General features: G+C 40.0%; 1 non-coding gene across 1 annotated transcript; it reads left to right on the forward strand.

Moving 5' to 3' along the window:
* Positions 1-3,054: 3,054 nt before the first annotated feature.
* Positions 3,055-3,136, forward strand: TRNAS-GCU. Its single transcript has one exon. It is a non-coding gene; the product is annotated as a tRNA-Ser (tRNA).
* The last annotated feature ends 18,427 nt before the right edge of the window (positions 3,137-21,563 follow it).

Consider the following 21,563-nt stretch of genomic DNA (forward strand, 5'->3'; position numbering starts at 1 on the left):
TATAACATGTTATATATCATGTGTTATATATCATGTTATATGTCATATATCATATGTTATATATCATATATATGAAAACCAACCTGACTTTAATGGTACTTTCTGCATTTTTAAGAATTATTTTATCACCAATTATTTTATTCTTAAACACCATCGTTTACCTGTGTCTGAACGTTATATAAATAGAATCACATCTCCAGTATATTTTCTACATTTTTCCTTAAAATAATATTCTATACATTTCATTCTTGTTGTACTTTATCCCTGTTTTTATATAGTACGTCACAACATAAACATACTGCAACATATTTATCCTTTGTATTCATTTTCCATTGCTGTGTAAAATGTTTCCCTAAAACGTTGTTGCTTAAAACATTTGTTGGCGGCTGGGTGCGGTGGCTTACGACTGTAATCCTAGCACTTTGGGAGTCCGAGGCTGGTGGATCACAAGGTTAAGGGATTGAGATCGTCCTGGCCAATGTGGTAAAACCCTGTCTTTACCAAAAATACAAAAATTAGCTGGGTGTGGTGACGCGCACCTGTAGTCCCAGCTACTCAGGAGGCTAAGGCAGGAGAATCGCTTGAATCCAGGAGGCAGAGGTTGCAGTGAGCCAAGGTTGCACCACTGCACTCCAGCCTGACAACAGAGCAAGACTCTGTCTCCAAAAAAAAAAAAAAAAAAGGGACAGAGAACACAGAAATCAGAAAACCAGCAACAACAAAAAACAAGCTAATATCCCTAACTGACATACATGATTTAATGATGTAACAGAGTTCCCAAAACAAGGAATAGAAATGGAAACACACTGAAGCATATCTTTCAGACACTGCAGAACATTGAGGACAAGGAAATTATCCTGAAATAGATAAATAAAAGCCAACTGCAAATGTAGACTCTGTAATTAGAATGACTTTGTACTTCTCAAAATGAATACTGGAAGCTAGAAGAAAATAGAGAACTCCCTCAAAATCCTGAAACGAATTTCAAAAGCTTGAAAAATATTTCCCAGACAAACATTCAATCAAGTTGCTGGAGAAGTATTAAAAAGTCTCCATCTACAATAAACTTTTTCTCAGGAAGCTGCTTTACAATGTACTCCACCAAAATGTGAAGGTATATTAAGACAGAAAATACACGAGAAATTGGGAATACAGCACCAGTGGCAGGGAAATAAAATGTATAGTACAATGGTGAAGGAAGACATCAGGATGAAAACCAAATATCAAGTTTAGAAATCACTCAGTTTATTGTTTTGGCAAAGCTTTTATGGTTATTTGTGATTTTTTTCTAAAAATAATGTTCAGGAAACAAAACACGAAAGATAGGTAAATAATATTGCCAAACATAATTATATAAAGGGTGATTACTCATTCAATAAAAATTCTGATATAACTATATTTGAAGGAAAAATTGCTAAGAAGGGTGTCTGTGGAGGTGTTTACGGTGAGGAAGAGAAGTGAATCTTCTATTTGTATCATGGGAAATCAATGGAAAATACTAAGCTTAAAATTAATATGTAGCGTATGTATTAGAGTACAATTTTGTCTTTGTAACAAAGACCCAAAAGAACCATAGCTTAAAAGAAGCAGACATTACTGTGACTGTCTGAGGGTGTAATCAATGCCAGAGTGATGCTTTGGCTTCATGGTGTTGGTTCCAGTCTTCTGTGTCATGGCTCCCTCCTTCCTACAGTGTGCTGGGTTCAATCACTGTTTCATGAAGCCTTCATTCTCAAAAGCAGAAACATGAGGAAGATATAAATAGAGGTTATTTCCTTCTCTTATGGACATAACCTGGAAGCTTTACATACATTTTCTCTCTTATGCCTTTACTTAGAAGTTGGTCACGTGATGATGCTGACTCTCAAGGGAAGTCACTGTAATCTTTTCATGGGTGGCTATGAGTTCAGCTAATTTTCCATTTATTGGAAAAAACAGAAATAATGAATGGACAACTAGCCATCTCTGCAATAGCATGATATTTGGAGATATGCAGGTAAAAACAGCAACACAAAATGCCAAATGGCTGAAAATGCCTCTACTATGAGGAGTAAGATAGGAGAGACCACTGTTTCGCATACACATATTTTTTTGAAGTAATTGAGCTTTTAAAACATGTGTAGTTAACTTTGATTAAAAATTTTGTTAATAAAAAAAAAAAACAGCTTTAAGAACCAAAGTATGGATCAATAATTCAGCCAGGCTAAAGTGAGAAAGGGAAAGAGCATTCCATGAGGGAAAATCGCTTTTTGGAAGAGGAAAACTAGATCTGTCTTGATGCAAAAACCCAAATGGGACTGAGCATGGAAAACAAGAGGTAAGGAAGTGGGTAGAGTTGAGGTTGAAGATTTCAGGCACGTCAATGCAGCAAACACTACAACATAAGGGCTCTTCCGGGGAAAAAGAAAAGGATAATTCTTTATGAATTCACAGAAACAAGCAAAGGTGGTCTTCACTCAAGATGTTAGTGCAATCTAACGTAAAATATCCTCACAGTGAGAGTGTGAAAATACAGCAGGGGTCCATTCCTGCAGGATTTCCCCTGTTCCCTGTTGCTCGGCCTGTGATTGATTTGCGTGGGCTTCTCTGAAGAGAAATCGACTCCGGTGTGAACAGTTTTGGGAATCTCCGTCTCCTGCTGGCTCCCAGGTGCGCTGTCCCGACGCGACGAGACGCGGTGAGCCAACAGAAGGGCTGACTGGCTCACCTGCCGCCCCAGGTCGAAGGCAAACCCGGTGCGCCCCGTCGGCCCGGTCACGCCCGCAGCCTGCTCAGGCACCTCCTGCCTCGGGACCAGGAAGCGGAAGAAAGGGAGAGACCCGCCCGGCAACTACGTTACTATCATGTCTCGAACATTTGTGTGAGTCCCATGAAAGTTAAGCCCGTTTTTCCCCCCTCGAAGCGTTTCCATTCAGTTCTTGTTCATTCATGTGAAAACGAGCCATTTCCACGTCTCCCAAACGTCTTCGAACCATGTCCTAAGTCTTCTAAGGCCGCCAGTGGGTTCCGATCACAAACTCTGAAATAAAATACTCAGGAAATGGAGTGTATTGAGACGAGGTGGCCGAGTGGTTAAGGCGATGGACTGCTAATCCATTGTGCTCTGCACGCGTGGGTTCGAATCCCACCCTCGTCGGAAACAATACCCAGGTCCAGCCAACTTTCCTTTAGACTCTCCTGGAATTCGGGACCCTGGCCTTGGAGAGGAAAAAGCAGCTGTCGTAATTCTGTACCATCAGTATTACAATGGTGTTGCTGGGTGTTCTAACTTTAATGGTTGATTCGGTATTGATTGTCAATATTGTTCGCGTGATCAGTTTAATGAATATTCTTCTGGTGGGCTTCCTACCTGATGACTGTAAAAACGCCTTAGAGCCTGAGAGAAAGGGGAGAGGGGAATAGAGTAGAGGAAGGTGACAGTGGGGCTAGACAGATGAAGCTGCCAAAAACGGGGAAAAACTCGAGGTGTGGTTACCCCAACCCCTTCTTTTAGAAATCATTACTACTGTGAGCATTAAAATAAATTCATCAAAAAAAAGCCCAGCACGACAAATACACCAAGACAGAAATTCAGTTACTAGATTCTCAAGACAAATCGAGGGACCAACATTGAAGAAACACGCAGCACTGACATGGCCACAAGATTTTTGTTTTGTTTTGTTAAAAAAGGAAGGAGGGAGGGAGGGAGGGAAGGAAGGAAGGAAGGAAGGAAGGAAGGAAGGAAGGAAGGAAAGAAGGGAGGGGAGAAGAAAGAGAAAAAGAGAAAGAAAAAAGCAACCTGGGCTCTGTAGCTCAGGCCTGTAATCCCAGAACTTTGGGAGGCCGAGGCGGGTGGAGTTCAAGACCAGGCTGGCCAACTTGGCAAAACCCCATCTCTACTAAAAAATACAAAACATTAGCAGGGCTTGGTGGGCGCCTGTAATCCCAGCGACTCGGGAGGCTGAGGCGCGAGAATCGCTTGAACCCAGGAGCCAGAGGTTGCAGTGAGGCGAGATGGCGCCACTGCTCTCCAGCCTGGGCAAGAGAAAGAGACTCTGTCTCAAAAAACAAAACAAGTTATGAAATTTGAAGGTAAGTTATTTTCAAGTCTTCTTCATGATCATCTTAATAGCTGCATTATAGTCACAGGAGTTGATATACTTTAGCAATTCTTCTGTTTTCGAAATGTATTATAGGAAAATTAATGAATCAAAGGATTGTTGCAAAAATAGGTCAAAGGCTTTGAACGTCTTCTGGTTATTGCTGGTAATTAGTGATTTCTATTTCAGTGTATGTTGTTTCTCTTTGCAATCAACAGTGAAAGAGGGACCCAGTTACCCTACTGACACTTTGATGCAGGATAGGTATTCAAGGAGGTAACCATGTTCTTGGGACACAGCAACAGTGGTGACCGTACAGTCAACACAATAAGCCTCAGCATTCACACTGAAATTGAGCTCATTCAACAGCTATCAAGAGGAAATTTCCCCTAGAGAGAGCATGCGCATTTTGACTTTACCTGTACTTAGACTGAGCCTTTGCTCATTACAATAGTAAAAAACACACCTCTGACTGGAGATTTAAGATGCCAATGAGACATCCCATGTATGAACAAGCATGTACAGCTACTGCGCATGTGCATGCAGAGGACCACCCAGAAGATGCTTACTAGTAACACTTCTTCCCACCTCCTTCTAAATAGTCATGTAAGACCCCTATAAAGGGAGCCTCCCTAGCGCCAATCTTTGCTGTCTCATCCTTAGGAACAGCCTGCCCTGGGTTCTCTCTCTCTCAGGGTGCGTTGTCTATTCTGCACCTAACTTACAAAATATTCTTTTTCCTTTGCAATAAATTAATCTACGCTGCACTTCTTTTGCTGTGTGACTCTGGTTTAAATTATTTTAAACTAATAAGACAAGAACCGCCGGGCACTGCGGCTCACGCCTGTAATGCTAGCATTTTGGGGGTCTGAGGTGGGCTGTTCACTTCATGTCAGGAGTTCGAGACCAGCCTGGTCAACATGGTGAAACCCCATCTCTGCTACAAATACAAAAATTAGCCGGGCATGGTGGCGCACGCCTGAAATCGCAGTTACTCGGGTGGCTGAAGCAGGAGAATCGCTTGAACTTGGGAGGCGGAGGCTGCAATGAGCCAAGATCGTGTCACTGCACTCCAGCCTAGGCAACAGAGTAACACTTTGTTGAAACACACACACACATACACACACACACATACATGATCCGAGGTCTTACAACAGCCATCAACAATTTGACAAGCTGAATTACATTATTTATTTATTTTATTTTATTTATTATTTATTTGAGACGGAGTCTCCCTCTGTCACCTAGGCTGGAGTACAGTGGCCCAATCTCGTCTCACTGCAACTTCTGCCTCCCGGGTTCAAGCAATTATTCTGCCTCGGTCTCCCAAGTAGCTGGGACTGTAGGCACCCAACACCACTCCCGGCTAATTTTTTTTTAGTAGAGACCGGGTTTCACCATGTTGGCCAGGCTGGTTTCGAACTCCTGACCTCTAGCACTCCACCCGTCTCGGCCTCCCGAAGTGCTGGGATTACAGGCATGATCCACCATGTCTGGTCAACAATTATTTATATACTTTATATTTATATAAAATCATTTATGTTACATATATATTTTGGATATATCAAGTAGAATGGCAAGAATTTTTCCATATTCTGTTCTTTATGCATTTACTTGCTATAAATCTATCAGTCCTTAGAATCGTTTACCTCAAATATATTTCCTTTAACTTTTCAAATAGATTTTTAAAACAATTCATAGAAAAAATTTAAATACATTGAAATTTATATTAGTTATAAAATACCCATGTATCTATCTCAGAACTTCCATTTTATCCATTTTTGAAAATTCTTGTTCTACAAAATAGCACTTTTTTCATTTTTAAACTTTTTTTGTGAATATTATCACCCATGCAGAAAAGTACATAAAATATATATGCAAACTTAACTTTATGTACAGAAAAGTGTATAAAATATGTATGCCAACTTAAGTAATTATGAAGCAAGCACCTGCAGAATTGTGACAAAGGCCAAGCAGTAGAACATGGCAAGCATCTAATAAGGGAAACCTCCCAGTAACTGTCTCCTCTCTTCCCCAAAAATATATATCATGTATTATATATCATATATGTTCTATAACATGTTATATATCATGTGTTATATATCATGTTATATGTCATATATCATATGTTATATATCATATATATGAAAACCAACCTGACTTTAATGGTACTTTCTGCATTTTTAAGAATTATTTTATCACCAATTATTTTATTCTTAAACACCATCGTTTACCTGTGTCTGAACGTTATATAAATAGAATCACATCTCCAGTATATTTTCTACATTTTTCCTTAAAATAATATTCTATACATTTCATTCTTGTTGTACTTTATCCCTGTTTTTATATAGTACGTCACAACATAAACATACTGCAACATATTTATCCTTTGTATTCATTTTCCATTGCTGTGTAAAATGTTTCCCTAAAACGTTGTTGCTTAAAACATTTGTTGGCGGCTGGGTGCGGTGGCTTACGACTGTAATCCTAGCACTTTGGGAGTCCGAGGCTGGTGGATCACAAGGTTAAGGGATTGAGATCGTCCTGGCCAATGTGGTAAAACCCTGTCTTTACCAAAAATACAAAAATTAGCTGGGTGTGGTGACGCGCACCTGTAGTCCCAGCTACTCAGGAGGCTAAGGCAGGAGAATCGCTTGAATCCAGGAGGCAGAGGTTGCAGTGAGCCAAGGTTGCACCACTGCACTCCAGCCTGACAACAGAGCAAGACTCTGTCTCCAAAAAAAAAAAAAAAAAAAAAAAAAATTGCCTTCTAATTTCTGTGGTGGAGGATTATGGGAGTGGCTTAGCTGGGTTCTCTGGCTCAGAGTCCCTCACAAAGCTACAATCAAGGTGCCAGCAGGAGCTTCAGTCGTCTCGAGGTTAGACTGGTGAAGGACTGGCTTTCATGATCACTGATATGGTTGTTAACAGCATGTTAAACTGAGGATGTAAGTACTCACCTACTATTGTCTGGAGGCCACTCTAAGTTCCTTGCCATTTGAAGTCTCCACAGCACTGCTGACAACATAGCAACTTGTTTCATCAGAACAAGCAATTCAGAAGAGCCAGAGTGAGTACAAGCAAGAGAAAAGTGAGAATCTTTTATAACCTAATTTTGGAAGTGACATCCTATCACTTTTGCTGATGCTGTTCATTGAAAATGTTTAAGTAGGCCCAGCCCACCATTCAAGGGGATGGAATTACACAAGGGCATGATTAACAGGAGCTGGGTATCGTGGGGGGCTCTCTTAAAACCTGCCTACCACACATTTTAGGTTAATGAAAATTTGTGATTCTGTTTACTTCTAGGGCCCTTCTTGTACATTTCTTCTGATGCATATATGCTCACATTGCTGAGTTATACATTATGGATATGTCATGGGTCTGGCTTTGTTCAATATGATGTTGGTGAGATAGATCCATGTAGTTGTAGTTCATTTTCATTGTGCTGTACTGTTCCACGGTTTGGATACCCATAGTTTATTTATCCATCCTACTGTCAATTGACCTTTTTTCAAGTTTTGCCTATTATAAACTACATTTTTGGAGATTTTTTCCACATATCTCAGTGCACATTTGCACTGGATATACATACAGAAGTGTAATGTTGAGTCCTATGATATGCATAATTTATTAGATAATTTTATTAGATACCCCCAAAATTTTCAGAGATAGTATCATGCACCTGCAGTATACATTAAATTCCTGTTGCTTCAAATTCTTTCCAAAATTTAATATGATCAGGCTTTTTAATTTCACTATTTTCCTGGATGTTAATGGGTCAAAATTGCTTATTTATTCTGTAAATAGCTGATTAGTAATGTCGTTAAGTCCTTTTTATACTATTATTACTATTCAATATTCCATTTTGTGAAATGCCTCTTCAAATCACTTGATTTTTGTTTTTCTGTTCCTTTCTTACTGATGTGTAGTAGCTCTTTCTATATTTTGACTACAAGCTCTTTGTTGACTCCATGTGTTACAAACACAATTCCCCTACACTGTAACTTGCCATTTGAACCTCTGAATCTCTTAAAAACTTGAGGAACAAAAGATTTTAGTTTTAATGAATCCAGATTTATTTATATGTGTGCGTATGTGTGTATTTGTCATATATTATATATGTACATATGTGTTAGTGTTTTGTGGGTTTTGTTTTACAAATCTTCTGCTCCCTAGGAGTCACAAAGATATTTCCCTTTATTAACATTTAGAGGCTATCTTGTTCTACCTTTCACATTTAAATCTAAAATGCACCTAGAACTGATATTTATGTATAGTGGGAGGGAAAATCACCTGGAATATCTATCTATCTATCTATCTATCTATCTATCTATCTATCTATCTATCTATCTATGTATCTATTTATCTAAATTCATTTATCTAGAGATAGGTATATTCATTTTGGTATTAAAATGACCAAGTACTTGGTGGGGGGCAGTGGCTCATGCCTGTAATCCCAGCACTTTGGGAGGACAAGGCAGGTGGATCACTTGAGGTCAGGAGTTCGAGACCAGCCTGCCCAACACGGTGAAAGCACATCTCTACTAAAAATACAAAAAATTAGCTGGGCGTGGTGGCACACACCTGTAGCCCCAGCTACCCAGGAGGCTGAGGCTCGAGAACTGCTTGAACCCCAGGGGGCAGAGGTTGCAGTGAGCCAAGATTGTGCCACTCTGTTCCAGCCTGGGCGATAGAGCGAAACTCTGTCTCAAATAAAAAGAAAAAGAAAAAGACCAATCATCATTTGTTGAAAATAAACCCCATCTTTTCCCTCTTTATTCTGCAGACCTACTTTTTCTATATACCAGATGCCCATATGTGTGGTCCTTTTCATTTCTGACTCTCTTCCTCTTGTCTATTTGTCTAACTTTATAATCCCCCACGCTCTTATTTACTATAGCTTTATAAGTCTTGATATGTGGTAACAGAAAACTTGACCTATTCTTCTCCTTCAAGATTTGCTTGTTCTGTATTGCCTCTCTATACTTACATGTACATTTTGGAATTATTTTGTAAATTTCTGCCAAAAAAAAAGTAAGCTGCTGTGATTTTGGATAATATTTCTTGAATCTGTAGATCAGTTTGATTATAATAGGTATCTTTAAAATTATGAGATCTGGCCGGGCATGGTGGCTCACGTTTGTAATCTCAGCACTTTGGGAGGCAGAGGTGGGCAGATCACTTGAGGCCAGGAGTTTGAGACCAGCCTGGCCAACATGGTGAAATTCTATCTCTAATAAAAATACAAAAATCAGCTGGGCATGGTGCCACATGCCTGTAATCCCAGCTACTTGGGAGGCTGAGGCACGAGAATCGCTTGAACTTGAAAGGCAGAGGTTGCAGTGAGCTGAGACCGCACCACTGCACTCCAGCCTGGGTGACAGAGTGAGATTCTATCTCAAAAATAATAATAATAACACAATAATAAAATAAAATAAAATGATGAAATCTTACAATCTATATATTACCTTTCCATTATTTAGGTTTTCTCTAGTTTATCTCAATAGCATCACACTATTTTTCTACATAGAAATATGGCCAACATTTTACTAGGTATATTTCAGATATCTTTTGGTTTTTGTGCTAATACATGTGATATTATTTTTTTATTTTCATTTTATTAATACATTACAATTTAACTCATTTTTTATATCTGTTATAGAAAGCCTGATATTGGTTCATTGTGTGGATGCTGATATAAGGAGAAGCAGGCATGCAATTTGAAACGCTGTATTAGGAAGGGTTAGCCTCACATCAGGTGATGCAGGATACACATACGTGTACAAGACAATAGACTACCTAAAAAACTCAGTCTAAGTTATGACTGAGGCTTCCCTGCTCAACCAGCATGCCTCTTTCATGAATGAAGGATCTAAGCGGTGGTTCTCAACCCACGGTGATTTTGCCCCATTGGGAGACTTTTGACAATGCATAGAGACATTTTTTGTTGTCACAACTGGAGAGGAGATGCTACTGGCATCCTCTAAAGGCCAGGGATGCTCCCAAACATCGTCCAATGCAAAGGACAGCTCTCCACGACAAATAATTTTCCAGTCCAAAACGTCAATAGCTTCAAAGTTGAGAAACCCTGATACACTATGATATATATTAATATATACACATATAGAGAGAGAAAATATATCAAATGACAATTTTAGTCTCTTTTGGATCAATACCCAACTCCTTTGCTGACACTCAAGACCCTCCATGCCCTCTACTTACCTTACTGCTCCTTAGAGTGAAGTTTCAGTCTCGCTCACCCATGTCATATGAATTCCTATCTCCAGTACATGTCTTAGGATCTTTACGTAACCTACCCTGCACCTTTAGCTTTGACTAATGTATACTTCTTCAAAGACTATTTCCAGGTCTACCCTTCTACATAGACTATAGAGAAAAGTGATTATTTGCTTCTCTCAACTCTGATATGTGATGCTTCCTCATATATCCAGCTAATAGGACATTTGCCCATGTTTACCTTCTTTTGGATGATAGTTCTCAAACTACCCCACTTGCTTGGGTAGAGTTGATCTGCTTCTGTCAAATATATACAGAAATATTTAGATCTCTTTTTCTAGCACATGATATCACTGAATAATAATTTGTTCCCCATGTGATATCTTCTGATAAAATGAGAACTCAGGAAGTTTTTCTTCAAACAGAAAATATGTTATATGATTTGCATGTTTGTGTTGCCCCCAAATTCGCACATTGAAATCCTAACCTCCAACATCATGGTATTAGGAGGTGGGGCCTTTGGGAGGTAATTAGACTATGAGGGTGGAGTCCTCTTGAATGGGATTAGCGTCTTTGTAAAAGAGACCCCAGAAGACTCTCTTACCTTCTTTCTGCCAGGTGAGAATACAATGAGAAGTCTGCAACCTGGAAGACGGCCCCCACCAGAACCTGACCACACTGGCACCCTGATCTCAAACTTTTAGCCTCCAGAACAGAGAGAAATAAATTCCTATGGTTTATAAACCACCCAGTCTATGACTGTTTGTTATAGCAGCCTACACTGACTACAACATATACCAACCAAAATCAATTGTAGGCTGGGCGTGGTGGCTCATGTCTGTAATCCCAGCACTTTGGGAGGCCAAGGTAGGCAGATCACTTAAGATCAGGAGCCGGAGTTTGAAACCAGCCTGGCCAACATGGTGAAACCCCGTCTCGACTAAAAATACAAAAATTATCCAGGCATGGTAGCAGGTGCCTGTAATCCCAGCTATTCAGGAGACTGAGGCAGGAGAATCACTTGAACCTGGGAGGTGGAGGTTGCAGTGAGCCAAGATGGCTCCACTTAATTGTATACTTATACACCGTGGTGTTCTCTTTCTCATCTATACATTCTCCACTACACAGCTTTAATGGAACCTATCCTGGGGCCATAGGAACAAACTCCTGCTATTAGACACAACTTGAATCAAATATAATACTAACAGAATATTTAAAAACACTAACAGAGACCCAGAGTGACACAGAGACAGATTAGCACCTAGAGACACACCATGTGAGAAACAGATATGCCATGAAACAGACACAATCACACCCCCACACATTACGATAAGGCATTCAGGGCCAACATGTACCAGACACTGTGCTAAGCACTTCCTAGTCAAATTCACATGACATTTTCATAAAAAATTATGAGACAGGTACAAATAATTTCCACTTAAAAGTGTATAAATCCAAGGCACAAAAATATAATTTTCCCAAGGTCATCAAATGATAAATTGGGGTCAGGGTAGGAATTTTACCTGTCTGTCTTTGACCTTAATTACTACTCTGAAATGTCCCCTTCCCCAAGTTATAATGAGGCTGGTTTCTTCTCTTTCTTCAGATTTCAGGTCTAAGAAGCCTTTCAAGATTCCACAGTTAAAGAGCCAACATTGCCTTGCTTCATTGTCTTTTAGAACCCATAACTATTTGGAAGTATTTATTATCTTCTACTTTTGTATAGCTGCTTGCCCTTCCAAGAGTTAGGCAAGAGAGACTTCCTTCATCTAGGATTGCCAGATATAGCATATAGAAATATAAAATGCCCACTTAAATTCAAACTTCAGATTTTTAACATATCTCATGTATTATTTGAGAGTTACTTATATTAAATACTTATATTCATTGTTTATTTGAAATTCAAATGTAACAGGACATCCTATATTTTATGTGGCAACCCTCTCCATCACAGTCAACCCATCTATGGAGTTTTTCATATAGTTGTGTTTTTTTTGTTTGGTTGCTTGGGTTTTTCTTTTTCTTTTTTTTTTTCTGCGATGGAGTCTTGCCCTCTCGCCCTGGCTGGAGTGCAATGGTGCAATCTCCGCTCACTGCAACCTCCACCTCCCAGGTTCAAGCAATTCTCCTGCCTTAGCCTCCCAAGTAGCTGGGATTACAGGCGTGTGCCACCAGGCCCAGTTAAAATTTTTTTTTTTTTGTATCTTTAGTAGAGACAGGTTTCACCATGTCGGCCAGGCTGGTCTCGAACCCCTGACTTCATGATCCACCCACCTTGGCCTCCCAAAGTGCTGAGATTACAGGCATGAGCCACCATGCCCGGCCTCGTATAGTTGTTTTTAAATGTATACCTTCAATGTAGAAATACAATAAGTATTTCTATGGCTGTGGTTCAGGAAATCCATGTAACTGCTTGAATTGGGTGCAGGAACTGGCATTTTTACAGCTTTGCAGGGAGAATGTTCACAGATATTTCTAGATAAGCAAATAGATCAATGCTTTTTACCTTTGCTCTCTTAGCAAGTGGGCACTAGCTCCTTATTATGTAGGATTTTTCCTTAGAACTTTCTCAGACGTGATGATTCCCTAGCTGTTCTTACATAAACCTCCTCCTTAACTCCCTTTGCTTTATAGAAAGACATAGAGAGACAAGGTGTTTGTGAAAGGAGTCTGAAGATGTGGATCCTCATGGTGGACTCATCGTCCAATGTGTCTTCCTTCTCACCATCATACCCTGCTAATTTTTATATTTTTAGTAGAGATGGGGTTTCATCATATTGACCAGGCTGGTCTCAAACTCCTGACCTCGTGATCCATCTGCCTTGTCCTCCCAAAGTGCTGGGATTACAGGCGTGAGCCACTGTGCCTGACCAGAAAACCTTGTTTTAACAGAGGGAACCATTCTTTAGAAAAACTATTATAAACAGTTCCCTTTTAATTATTCCTAAGAATCATATACAAAATTCCTTTTATATATTCCCCTTCACACACCTTGTCGCAACTTACAGAGACCATCTGTGACATGCTTGGACTTTCTGACTTGTCCTATACTACCTCTTCCTTAAATACCTAGTTGTTTGACTCTAGAACAAGAGTTTATCATATAAGATTTCCTTTCCTACTGCAATAGTCCTCTCATTGATTTTTTTAAATTGAAGATCCTTTTTCATATACAGTTATACTCTTTTCTTTATAACTTTCCTTTATACAATTATTCTTTATAACCTTCCTTACCAAAAATACATCTCCACATCCATAACTTTCTTCACATCTCTCTCCTACTTAAAGATTCCTTATTTCATAACCTTTTCTAATCCATAATTTGAATCAACCTTTAGATAGTTTCTGAATTTGACAAAATTATCTCATTAAGAACACATTTGAACTAAATATTTGTATTTAGCACTTCAAAAGTTACCTAACACTCTTCCATGGAGATGGGAAGGTGTCCAGTGGGAGCTGTGGGGAATCTTGGGCCCCATCGGTCTTGTTTTCTCAGCCATTATGGGTTTGGGTAACCTAGGCTCCCTCTGAAGCTTAGAACAGTCCCTTTTTCAATGGCCCTCTTGCTTACAGAAGGCACAGAGCTCAGCAAGTTTGGGACTCTCATCTGGGCATCTGGGATGCTGATCTCAAATTTCCTCAGGCTGGCTAACCCTGAGGTGGGAGAGGGTGCTTAAAGTAGTCATTAACAATTGCATTTTGGCTATTATTTCTTTTGGTTCTCTCTGCCTGTTTTGATCTGTCCCTATTGTTGTAAACTGTAAAGGCCATATTTAAAAATTGGCTTATAGGAGTTTGAGTTTCCCATTTCTGACTTTCACAGCTTCCTCCTAACATCAAGGACAGATTGAGTGATAAAAGAGTTTGCCTTCCTGGGGAGTCTATCTGGCAATATTTCCTGAGTGCCTCAACCAAATAGCCCTGACTAGAATAGGATTTTTATCCTCCCCTAGAGTTACTTCTCTAACCTTGTCATAATTAACTGGATTAAGCACATTTTCATATCTTCTATTAAACAAGTTACCTATGATTTCTACATTTGAGATCTCAGGAACCCCTCTGGTAATCCCATTGGGGGTCCAAATCTGGGAGTGCACTCCCCACATACAGTAAATGGCATGATCCTGGTTACAAGCAGCCATTCCATCAGCATATTCTCAGGCAGTATTCAAAAATCCCTTGTTTCTCCTCTACAGCACAGCAGGTGGACACTATTTGCAAGCCATGCTGAGTTACATCAAACTACAAGCTTCCCTGGATCCTCTGATACCAACCAACGTTTCCCGTGCATAAAGCTAAATTAGACATGGAAAAAGGCACAAGTACTATTCCCGCCATTAGCAATGTCTCAGTCTCTCACAACACATGTAAGTTTGATTTTAAGGGCTGATAAAGGGCCTCATTCCTGGTGAGACTCGTTGGACTTATTTCCTCAGGCAGTATGGCACATAGGCTGTAGTTAGTTGGTTAAAGCAGAGGGGTACCTGATGAACTTGGGATGGAATCCTATACTGGAGAACTGGCAGGACCCCCTTCCTCATATCAAGGCACCAAGGTGGCTCCAGGGACAGTGAACCATTTTTAGGCCAAATTTCTTGGGAAATTAATTTGTACTAAACAGTGTTAGCATAGAAGATGAGTTTTTAAGACATCAAATTTGAATTTTCTTTAATTGCCTAAAAGGCATCCTGAAAAAGTGTTTCAGGATGCTCACTGTTGTTATGTCTATCAGAGATACTACTAAACCCAGAAATCTTCTAAGTCCAGAGAGTCCAGTTACTTTCCCTTTCAAATTTCCACCTCCCTTTTCTTCAAGAGGAGTAGGGCAATTACCACTGACTCCTGCCAAAAGAACATGGGTATCAAGAATTAGGTGCCACAAAAGTGAAAGATGAGTGGGCAGTGGGCTGGCAACTACCATCACTAGCCAATGGAATGTTACAAAGAAGGCACTTTAAGTATGGAAGTAAAAAAATGCTGACCGAATTAAGAACCCTTAGTGGAAATTTAAACCACGATCTTAGAAAGGTGACCAAAACACAAAGCCCCTAGGGCGGGACTCTCAATTCTAATGCCATGTAGAGTGGGACTGACAATAACCCAATAAATTCCCCCTAGAGTGGGACTCTAACCAGTCCTAGAAGGAACATGGCTCTGGAATACAACCACGCATTTAAGAACTGAATGGTAATATCAAGTAGCCAGTCATTATAGATTTAATAGACAATGGTCAAAGAGGGGGCAATGGGTACATAATCTGAATATGGGACTAGCTGGAGGCCCCATTTTCATTTCCTGGTTTACCCAGAAAGGTCAGTATGGCAAGGAAATCACAGAAACCACATGGTGCCAATTGGCCATTAATTTGGGTCCAGGCAAAGGTTTCCAAAGCTTTGGTGTACAACCAGTCAGTCACCAAGAAAACATGGTTCTGAAAAGAGCCTTTGGCTAGTATACAGCATTACAGCATCACAACTCCAAACTTTATCTTGATGGTCAACCCCCTCATCTTGATGCTCCCTTTGTGGTCTCTTCATTTTGATGGTTCCTTCCTTCATGGTCACCAGGCTGACACAGGTGAGCCCCAAAATGGGGACTTACCCAATTTTGGAGGGTTTGTGGCTTCAGAGTTAACTTAAAAACACTTTCTAGACCAATAGGAAGCAGCGAACTGCTCCATAAACAAAGGGCAACCTGTGTGCTAACCCACAGGCAGCACAGCCTGGAGTAGCAGTGTACAGAAAAGTGAGTGCTCCACAGAGCACAAGCTAACCCACAGGCAGAGCAGCCAAGTAGCATCATGCAGCAAAGTGGGCGCTCCACACAGCACAAGCTAACCCACAGGCAGCACAGCCTGGAGTAGCAGTGTACAGAAAAGTGAGTGCTCCACAGAGCACAAGCTAACCCACAGGCAGAGCAGCCAAGTAGCATCATGCAGCAAAGTGGGCGCTCCACACAGCACAAGCTAACCCACAGGGAGAACAGCCCAGAGTAGTAGTGTACAGCAAAGTGGGTGCTCCACAGAGCACAGCTCACCCACAGGCAGAGCAGCCCAGAGTAGCAGCATGCAGCATAATAGGTGCTCCACAGAGCAAGGCTCGCCCATAGACAGAGCATCCCAGAGTAGCAGCATAGTACAGCAAAGTGGGTGCTCCATAAAGCAAGGCTAACCCATAGGCAGAGAAGCCTACAGCAACCGTGTACAGCAAGGTGGATGCTGCAGAAAGCACAACTAACTCACAGGCAGAACAGCCCAGAATAGCAGTGTACAGCAAAGTGGATGCTCCACCAGTAGAACAGACAGGAAGGGGAGGAGCAGTGTTTAGCAACAGCAGCAGTCCAGAGCAGGAGTCAGAGCAGGAGCCAGAACTGAAGAAACAGCCACAGTGAAGCACACAGGCTAGCTATATTTATACCCACTATTAATTATATGCTAATTAAGTGGCGTGTTATTCAGAATTTTCTAGAAAAGGGGCAGTGGGGAGCTCCCAGAACCCTATAAGGTAACTTCTGAGTCATGTCCATGGCATTTGTAAACTGTCATGGCGCTGGTGGGAGTGTCATTGTTCTAATGAGCCATGCGGGCAACTAGAGGTTGCTTTGTCACCATCTGCTGGTTTCAGCCGGTTTTTTTGTTTTGTTTTGTTTTGTTTGAGACTGAGTCTGGCTCTACCACCCAGGCTGGAGTGCAGTGGCTCACTGCAACCTCCACCTCCCGGGTTCAAGCAATTCTTGTGCCTCGGCTTCCCGAGTAGCTGGCATTACAGGTGTGCGCCATCACATCCAGCTAATTTCTGTATTTTTAGTAGAGATGGGATTTCACCATATTGGCCAGGCTGGTCTAGAACTCCTGACCTTAGGTGATCTGCCCGCATCAGCCTCCTGAAGTGTTGCGATTACAGGTGTGAGCCACTGCGCCCAGCCCAGGTTTTTGTTTTTGAGACAGGGTCTTGCTCTGTCACCCCAGTGGAGTGCAGTGCCACAATCATAACTCACTGCTGCCTTGATCTCCCAGGCTCAAGCAATCCTCCCACCTCAGCCTCCCAAGCAGCTGAGACTACAGGTGTGGGTCACCACACCTCGCTAATTTTTTTTAACTTACATTTTTAGGGATGGAGTTCTCACTATGTTGCCCAGCTGATATCGAACTCCTAGGCTCAAGGGATCCTCCCATCTCAGCCTCCCAAAGTGCTGGGATTATAGGTGTGAGCCACCACTCCGCGGAGGTTTTGGTTTTTTTTTTTTTTTTTTTTTTTTTTTATACTTTAAGTTCTAGGGTACATGTGCATAACGTGCAGGTTTGTTACATATGTACAGAAAATAAAGGAAAAGTGAATTAAATTTTCATATACTAAGCTCCTGGTTGTGTGTTTTTTTTTTTTTTTTTTTTTTTTAAACTGCATCCTGGTTTTAATCAGCATGGCCATTACTGGTGCTTGGAAAAGCTGATCTCCTACCTCACTTTGGAAAACTCTTTTAGAGATTAAGTATATGACTATTTATAAAGAGCTTAGTACAGTGACTGAAACCAATGATCAATTATTTAAAATTGCTTTACTCTTGTTAGTGTTATTATTAAATTTTTTTATTCTTTTCATTATTCTGTATCCCATATTATATTTTCACAGTGACTATGAGTCTGCATCCAGTTATGGCCAATGACTTCATATTCTTTTGTGATCTATGGAGTGTCAGATGTGAGTCCATTCAGACAAGACAAGACCACCATAAACCACTGAGATATATTCATCTCTGCTGCTTGTGACCTGGGGTCCTCTTGCTTCCCCTCTGCTGCTACTATTCTAACAGAAGTAGAAGGAACAACAGAATGGGCAGTGGGTATAATTTTGTTTTATCTTTTTTTTTAGAATTACTACTTTTTTTACATTTTTGCTTTTAAAACTAGTTTTGCTAAAGTATAATTGGCATATGATAAACTGCACATAAAGTATACATGTTAATGAGTGTGACATAAGTATTCATATGAACCCATTACCCCAATCAAGACACTGAACTTGCTGGACGCGGTGGCTCACGCCTGTAATCCCAGCACTTTAGGAGGCCAAGGTGGGCGAATCACCTGACGTCAGGAATTCGAGACCAGCCTGACTAACATGGTGAAACCCTGTCTCTACTAAAAATACAAAAATTAGCCAGGCATGGTGGCACATGCCTGTAATCCCAACAACTCGGGAGGCTGAAGCAGGAGAACCACTTGAACCTGGGAGGCAGAGATTGCAGGGAGCTGAGATCACGCCATTGCACTCTAGCCTGGACAACAGAGCAACACTCCGTCTCAAAAACAAAAAAAAAAACAAAAAAAAAGACAGTGAACTTATCCATCACCTCTAAAATGGACTTGTGCCCCTTTGTAATACCTTTCTCCTGTCTCACTTTATCCCCCATCTCAAAGGAATCACTGATCTAACCTTTGTCACTGTAGTTTATACTTTCTACAGTTTTGTAAAAATAGAATCCCGTATGTACTCTATTTTGATCAGTTTCTTTTATTCAGCAAAATTATTTACTCAGCAATCCTTGCTGGTTTCATGACTTAAGTGGTCGTGTGGGGAAAGTCCACATGGCCAGGAGCTTCAAGGTTCTCTAGGAAGTACGGGCAGCCTCTCAGAATTAAAGGCATCTTCCAGTCAGCTACCAGCAAGAAGCTGGTATCCTCATACCTAAACCTGCGAGGAAATGAATTCTTCCAACAACCTGAGTGAGCTTGGACATGGATTCTTCCCCAGTCAAGTGTCTAGATGAGAATGCATCCTGGTGGGACACTTTGATTAGTCTTGTGAGACCCTAAGCAAAGGACCTAGCTAAGTCATGCCCAGACTCCTGATCATTTATTATCCTGAGATAATAAATGTGTGTTATTTTGAGACCTTGAAGTTTGTGCTAATGTATTTTGCAGCAATAAAAAACTAGCATATTTTAGGCTGGGCACAGTGTCTAACACTGTAATCCCAGTGCTTTGGGAGCCCTAGGTAGGAGGATCACTTGACGCCAGGAGTTCAAGACCAGCCTGGGCAATACAGTGAGAAACTGCACCCACCCCCCCAACCCTTTGTCTCCACAAAAAAAAATTTAAAAATTAGCTGGGTTTGGTGGCACACACTTATAGTCCCAGCTACTCAGGAGGCTGAGGTAGGAGGATGGTTTGAACCCAGGAGTTCGAGGCTACAGTGAGCTATGATTGCACCACTGTGCCCTAGCCTGGGTGACAAAGTGAGACTCCATCTCAAACAAAAAGAAAAAGAAAGAGTGACATTTTGAATCAACAGTTTGTTTATTTTGTTGCTTAGTAGTATTTCTTTGCAGGGATATACCACAATATTTTAGCCATTCATCTATTGATAAACATTTGGATTATTTCCAGATTTAACTAATACAAATAAAGCTACTATGAGTATTTTTGTACAAATCTTTATATGGACACATATTTCCTTTTCTCTTGAGTAGATACCTAGAAGTGCCATGGCTAAATCGTATGGTAGTTAGTTATATGATTAACTTTTTAAGAACCTATCAAAATGTTTTCCATAATAGTTTTTACATGCATAGGATAAATTTATGAGAGTTCCAGTTCCTCTATGTCCTTTCCAATACTTCACCCTCAGTCTTTTAAATTTTAGGCATTCTAATAGGTGTGTAGTGGTATTTGATTGTGATTTTAGTTTACATTTCCCAAACGACTAATGATATTTAAAGTATTTTCCTGCGCTTATTTGCTAATACAGTTTCTTTGAAGTGTCTGTTCATATCTGTTGCCCACTTATTTGGGTTGTTTATCCTCTTAGTGTTGAGTGTTGAGAGTACTATATTAAGTATTGTTCATTCTGGATATTAGTCCTTTATCAGGTAAGTGCATTTACAAGTATTTCCCCGAGTTTGTGGCCTGATTTTTCATTTTCTTAACACTGACTTTCAAAGAGCTATTTTTAATTTTGAAGAAATCCAATGCATCAGTTTGTTCTTTTATAGATTCTGGTGTCATATCTAAGAAATCTTTGCCTAATCCAGTGTCACAAAAATTTCTTATATTTTCTTGTAGACGTCTTGTAGTTTTAGGTTTTATGCTTAAATGTATGAACCATTTTAATTTTCACAAGGTATAGACACAAGTTCTTATATATATATACATTACATATTATATATCTATAGTTTGCATGTGGATATTCAATTTTTCTAACACTATTTGTTAAAAAGACTATCCTTTTTCCACCAGGATGCCTTTGGGCCTCTTTCAAACATCCGTTGTTTATATACATGTTGGTTTGCTTCTGGATTCTCTATTGTGCTCCATTGACCTACTTGCCTATCTTACAACCATACCATGCTGTCTGGCTTTCTGAAGCTTTATGATAATTCTGTGAAATGAGTAGTTGATAGCCATCCAGCTTTGTTCTTCTTTTTCAGAGTTGTTTTGGCAACTGTAGATCCTTTTCAGTTCCATATTAATTTTGGAATCGGATTATCAATTTCTGCAAATAAACCTCCTGGGTTTTGACTAGGTTAGTGTTGAATTTGTATATTAGTTTGGGAATAATTGTTATCATAACAATACTGAGTTTTCTGGCCTAAAAGCAAGTTTTATCTCTCCAAGTATTAACGTCTTCTTCGATTTCTCTCAGAAGTATTTTGTAGTTTTCAGTGTATAGATATTTCACATCTTGTCTCAAACTTATCCCTAAGTATTTCATATTTTAATTTTATTATAACATTTTTAAACATTTTATTTCTGATTGTTGCTAGTATATACAAATGCAGTTCAGTTTTTTTATATTGATCTTGCATCCCACAGCCTTTCTGAACTCAAGCATTAAACTCTAGTAGCTTTTTGTACATTCGGTCTGATTTTCTACATGACATGGCTATGTCATTTGAGAATAACAGTTAAGTGCTATCTTTACAATTTGGATGATTCTTACTTCTTTTCTTCCATTTTTCCTTCTTTTCTTTCCTCTTTCTTTTTGCCCCTAATTTCACTAGCTAGAATTTCCAATACAACATTGAATAGAAGTGAAAGGGAACATGACTATCTTGTTTACGACCTTAGGGGGAAAACATTCAGTCTTTAAGTATAATGTTAGTTGTAGATTTTTTGTAAATACCCTTTATCATATAAGGAAGTTCTCCTCTATTTCTAGTTTACTGAGAGTTTTCATCAATAATGAATGTTGAATTATGTCAAATGCTTTTTCTGCCTTATAATGTGACAGTCCTCCACCAGCTTAC

Source organism: Mandrillus leucophaeus, unplaced genomic scaffold (assembly GCF_000951045.1).
Source record: "Mandrillus leucophaeus isolate KB7577 unplaced genomic scaffold, Mleu.le_1.0 Scaffold392, whole genome shotgun sequence".
NCBI classification, from domain to species: domain Eukaryota; kingdom Metazoa; phylum Chordata; class Mammalia; order Primates; family Cercopithecidae; genus Mandrillus; species Mandrillus leucophaeus.